Raw genomic sequence first — 6,150 nt, forward strand, 5'->3', positions numbered from 1 at the left:
TACGGGTAAAGGGATCATTTCACGATTCCGTGGCTTGGCAACCCTCTTACCTTTGAAAACAAGTTGATATCCTTAAGGTTTATAACATTTTCATGTTATCCATAAATCAGGATCCTACCCCAGTGATTACTTAAGGTTTATAACATTTTTCGTGTTATCTAGAAATCGGGATCCCACCCCAGTGATTACATAAGGTTAATAAGATTTTCTAGTTATCAAAGTTTGGGATCTTACACCAGAAATTACATAAGATTTTCATGTTATCACACATTGGGAATTTCCTCCAGAGAATAAAATCGACTTGTAACATTTTCATGTTATTTTAAATAACGATCTCTCCCACGAATTGTACCACAGGTTGGGATCCTCCCTAGAATATAACATTAACATGTTATCTATTTTGTCAAAGTATATAAGGACCTTCATCGACCTTCGTTGGTAAGGTACCTCATTCTCAATAATGAACCAAAGTTCCCTCCTAAGTTGGAATTTATCCTCAATAAATTTTAAAATTTAAAGACTCATGAAGCTTAAAGATAAAATCGAAGAAAATCAGGTTCCATCTTTCCTTAACTTTGAAATTTTAAGTGAAATCAAGGATCCTAAACCAATCGTTGACTTATGAACTTTCGTTACCTCGGAGTCTTCTGTCGTTTTGATATCTTTAAAGAAGTTTTAAAAGCATATTAAAAATTATTAAGAGTTGCAAGTTAATCATTAAACTTATAAAAGAAACTTTTAGATTTCTTAACAAAGCCAGCTATTTCTATCTTTTAATCCTTATCGGGCAATTTTTTCTTAAGAATTATTCATTTTTTTTAGGATCCTAACTATGCAAAGACCTTTGTATTGTATTATGCATGAAGCGTATAAAGACAAAAGAAAGATCAACCATTACATTAAAAAAAGGCCTACAGCCTTACAAGAATCATGCATCAAAAGATTATGCTACCCTAATCACCTAAAAAGGCCTAGACCTTAGCTTGGTCATCATTAACCTTCTTCTCTCCCCCCCCCCCTCCATCCCCACCCCCTCGGCCAGCCGCAGTACAGGATCTTGACTAGCGATGGCAGGCTTGCCAGTTAATTTAGCCAATGCCTTGCACCAACCAACCATGTCCCTGGATCCTACATTTTTAAGATCATCAACAAGAGGAATCTTGGCCTCCCAAACGGCCACCACATCACTGAACTTTGCATCAGATATCACCTCATCCATCTCATGTACGTGCTCCTCCTCTCACTCATACGTTTCCTAGATAAGCAGCTCCAACCTCCTCAGAAGATTCTTGTTGGTCGTCTTCCACATCTTTTCCTGTCACTAAAGTGCTTGTTCATCCCTCTCCGCTCGGATCCTTAGATCAGTGGAAACATGATCAGAGACCTGTGGCAAAGATATAGTAAGTCAGTGAAAATAAAATGAAAAATGAAGTGAGAATGAAATCAAAACTTACAGTATAAGAGAAAGAGACCAACTTCTGGAGCGCTTCCTCAGCTCCAAGGCTCTCTAAAGATAAACATGTGGATTCAGTAGTTTTCCTCTTCCGAGATCCCAGAGTTTTCACTATGAAATCCGCAGTCGACCTTTTAGGAGGAAGAGAGGACAAACTCTTCTCCTTCTTCACCACTAGTTGATATCCTGACATAGCCGTATCAAGATCAGCTAGAGTGAAGTGATCACTGGAGGGAGTGACCTTAGATCCTATATGCAAAAAAGATTATTAAGGATCCTCACCAAAAATAGGAAAAAAATTAAGGATCCCTACCCATCAACATGAAATCAGTAGCGGAGGAGCTTCTCTAGACTTCAAACAAGGCCAAGAACTTCTCAGTATTCTCTTCAGAATCCTTGGCGATAAGAACATATTCCTTGAACTTGAAGGCTGCAAAGAAACAAAAAAATTATGAATAAGATTCCAGGATCACAAGGATATGCATTGAAATCCTACCCTCCTTAACCCAATCTGTGGGTAAGAGATCCCCATTGGGAACAACGTCACGTCTCACGAAGAGGTATCTCCTTTTCCATGCTCATCATTGTGCTTGGTTTTCAAGATTAGAGGAGATCTTAAGAGTTTTGACCTTGAGGAGGAAACGAGAATTCCGAAAGTTTGTGAGATCGTATACACAAGATAACTCAGAAAAGCTTATGTCAAGACATTTTGAATTATTTATCTGGTTGACCCAATATAGGATCCTCCAGATAATTAGCATGGCTTGGACATACAGAATCCTAGTCGCCCTAAAAAATTCGGAGATGATCCCGGGGAAAGGGTATCTCAAGCCTAAGGAGAAAGGGTACTCAGGAAAGCAAACACACATGGGGGAGACAAAATCGGATTGAATAAGTGGATCAAAGGGCCTGGAAACAACATTGGGAGGAAAGCCCCCATTGTGTCTTAAAGATTCAATGTCATCATTGCCAAAAGAGCATGTCTCCTCACAAGATAGGATACCTTGGTTGATAAAATCATCGTTAGGAAGGGCCAATATGCTTTTACGAGCGATAACATTATTTAGACCGATGGTAGAAGAATAAAAACCTAGAAGAAAAATTACTTCCTAATCGCAAGATAGCACGTGAGAAGAAAAGAAGAATGGATGGGAGATTATAGAACTGTTCCCTTATGTTTATATTGGACCAATAAATATGATTTGACCATTAATGGCTAGTAAACTATCCATTGGGTTTCAAATTAGCTAGCCGTTATGGGTTAAAACTAAAAATTACTATTCTCTCTCCTTTTACCTATTTACTTTAAGTTATTCCTTTAATATTTACGAAAATAATCCCTATGTTTTCAGGAATAACTTGGGCGAAATTGTTAGGGCTAGGATCCTTACAATATTAAGGATCCTCAAATATCTAGGATCATCGACTACCTTAGGATCCCGACTAAGTACCGTTACTATTTTTATTAATATTTATAACGGTCATATTTTGTCTATAAGTAGCACGTGTGTAGAAGTAGTCAATGAAAGACCAATTCTCAACGAAGAATCATCTCAACTATGCTAAAGACCCAGAATACTTGGTCAAATAACGTTTATGAAGCTGATCAAAGAGGATCCCGGAAATATCGGACATCTTATTGGCTAGATTATACTATAAAATGACACTTGTAATCTGCACACAACACACTGTTTTTTAGTCTAAGCTTACTCTACAAAATTATTTACTCATTCTTACTAAGAACTCGCTGTAATCTTCATTTTATATCAATAAAATCATCAAGGTAGGTGATTATTATCACCTCCCAAGTTTTTATACTGGAGACACTAGCAAGGGTCATGGGATTTCCTTGTAAACCATTGTTACACTATCTTTTACCATTTGCTATTACACAATTTGAACATTATAGCCTCTCATTCAATTTGGTTAATTAGTACTTGTGTAATTTTTGACCAAAACACGTTGGATCCATGATCGTGGACTTCTTCGAGGATCCTATTTGTCGGGATCCCTTTGAGGAGGATTCTGAAGTTCGGGATCTCCAATGGTTGCTACACTTATTCGTTGTTTAGGATCAACAAGGTTTGTTGGAAAGGGCTTCTATAGCTGGAGTTATTATGTGGGTTATAGGGATCTTCATTTCTAGTGGGATCCATAGGGAGGATCCTAAGTTGGCTAATGCATATGCTTCTGTGTTTTCTTCCTTGGGAACTTGGGTTAGGCTAAAGTTTTCAAACTCAGAGGCTAATTTTTTGAGGATTTCGAGGTATAATGCTAATCTTTCACCTTTCACTACATAAGATCCATTGAAGTGATGGTTAATAATAAAGAATCAAAAAATACCTGAAGATCCTTGATTTGAAGATCCTTAGCCAATTGTAGTCCCATGATCAGTGCTTTGTATTCTGCTTAGTTGTTGGTTGTGTTGAATTCGCAACTAACTACCTAGAGTAGGATGTCCCCTGTGGTGATTTTAGTATGATTCCTAGCCTGGTTCCTTTTTGGTTTGAAGCTCCATCCGTGAATAGTGTCCATTTATCCCAAGTATTCATCTTTTAGAAGTGGTTTAGCTTCATTGTCTACTTTGTTTTGTAGATCATCACTAAAGTCAGCCACACTTCCTGACATCTTTGGTTTTCTTATCACATTCTTAATAGGATAATTAATTTTCACATGTATAGTATATGTCACAAAATAATGTCTTAATTTAGTAAAAGAGGTTACTAATACAAGAATTAATTTTTCGAGATGAGAATACCTAGTTTCAGGATCCAGGAGACTTTTACTTACTTTGAAGATAGATCTTGGTCTCTTTTAAGATCCTTGGCAGGACAAAACTTACTGCACTTGAAGATATCGAGTGGTAGAGGAGAAGTGATTCTCCATCTATAGGCTTCACCAGCAATGGTGCGGAACTTAAGTATCTTTTGAGTTCCTGAAAAGCTTCTTTATGTTCTTCAATCCATTCAAACTTCTTGTTCCGCTTCAAGATATCATATAAGGGCTTACACCTTTCTGAGGATCTTGAAATGAACCTGTTGAGTGCCACCACTCTTCCGGTTAGCCTTTTGATGTCTTTTGTTGAAGATAGAGATTTCATCTCGATGATTGCTTTGATCTACTCCGGGATTGCTTCTATCCTCTCTTGGTTACCATATACCTAAGGAACTTGCCCAAATTCATCCCAAAGTGGCATTTAAACAAATTCAACTGCATGTTGTATTCGTCTAGAATGTTGACGGCTTCTTTGAGATCCCTGAGATGATATTTATCTTTCATGGACTTCACAACCATGTCGTCAATGTAGACCTCTTAAACATCCGGTTCACCGGTCTATGATATGTTGTACCTGCATTTTTAAGACCAAAAGGTATTACAGTGTAACAATATATACATGTCGGTGTTATAAATGTTGTATCTTTTTGATCAGATAGTTCCATTTGGATTTGTTGGAATCCTGCTGAAGCATCCATGAAGGATAAGAATTTGTGGCCAGCCGTTGCATCTATCATGGAGTCAATATGTTTTAGTGGTAAAGGATCCTAGGATAAACCTTGTTAAGGTACGTGTAGTCTACACATACTTGTCACTTTCCGTTCTTTTTTCGTACGACAACTACATTAGGTTGCCATCTCAGGAACTTCACTTCCTTGATCATCATTGTCTTGAGGAGATTTTTCACTTATTCCTAGAAAATCTGATTCCTTTCGGGTGCAAACTTCCTTCTCTTTTGATGTATCGGTCTGAAAGAAGGAGCAATATGAAGTTTGTGAGTGATAATAATGTAACATCCCAAATTTTGAGTCTAAAATTTTCAATTTAAAATATCGATTTAAGAAATATTTGTTCTAAAACCTTACTGTGTCATATCATTTTATAAAAACCATAATCTCATGTCTGAAAAACATATCACAAAAGTAGTAACAATGTAAGAGTACAATCCCAAGAATTCTCATAACATGGAATCTCATGTGTGTATGTTGTGTAGCTACCGCGCCGGCTCCTTCCCCTTCGCTGAAGAGGTTCCAAAAACAAAACTAAAAATCATAAGCACAAAGCTTAGTGAGTTCCCCCATATTCCCACATACCATATAATCACATAACATCCATATACTGTCATGCATATCTGGGTACCCGACCTACCCCTTCGACCCTCTCAACCGGATGTTACCTAGCATATCTTGGTGTTGGCCTCCACTTCGGTCCTCTCGACCGGATATTAGGTACTATTTCACCCCTCTACTACTACCAAATAACGTGTATCATGTAATCATTTTCTATTTATCATGACTGGGTGTTACTACCCCGTTCAGCCCTATTGACCAGAAATCTTGGGGGCTATCTCCCCTACTACTATTAGCATATAACATCATACCATACTAGCACATAACAAATTAGGTAGTAGCAAACATAGATGAAAATCACAAAGACAATCCTCTAATATACGACTCCTACTAGTGGGCTGTCATTAGTGCCTTAAACCCACTTCTACTGGAAGGTAACTCACCTCGTAAGGTTGACTGCTGAAAAGCTTATCGGCAAATGTTTGACTGCTACAGTGGTGATCCTCCGGCTATATATCCATAAGACACTGAATCAAAATGATAACTTCTCTTAGGGTAAAATGATTATTTTAACCTTGGCCAAGTCATAGTCAAGTCAAGGTCAACGTCCAGTTGACCCGACTCGCTGAGTTG

Source organism: Lactuca saligna, chromosome 8 (genome assembly GCF_052625555.1).
Source record: "Lactuca saligna cultivar CGN05327 chromosome 8, ASM5262555v1, whole genome shotgun sequence".
Taxonomy (NCBI): domain Eukaryota; kingdom Viridiplantae; phylum Streptophyta; class Magnoliopsida; order Asterales; family Asteraceae; genus Lactuca; species Lactuca saligna.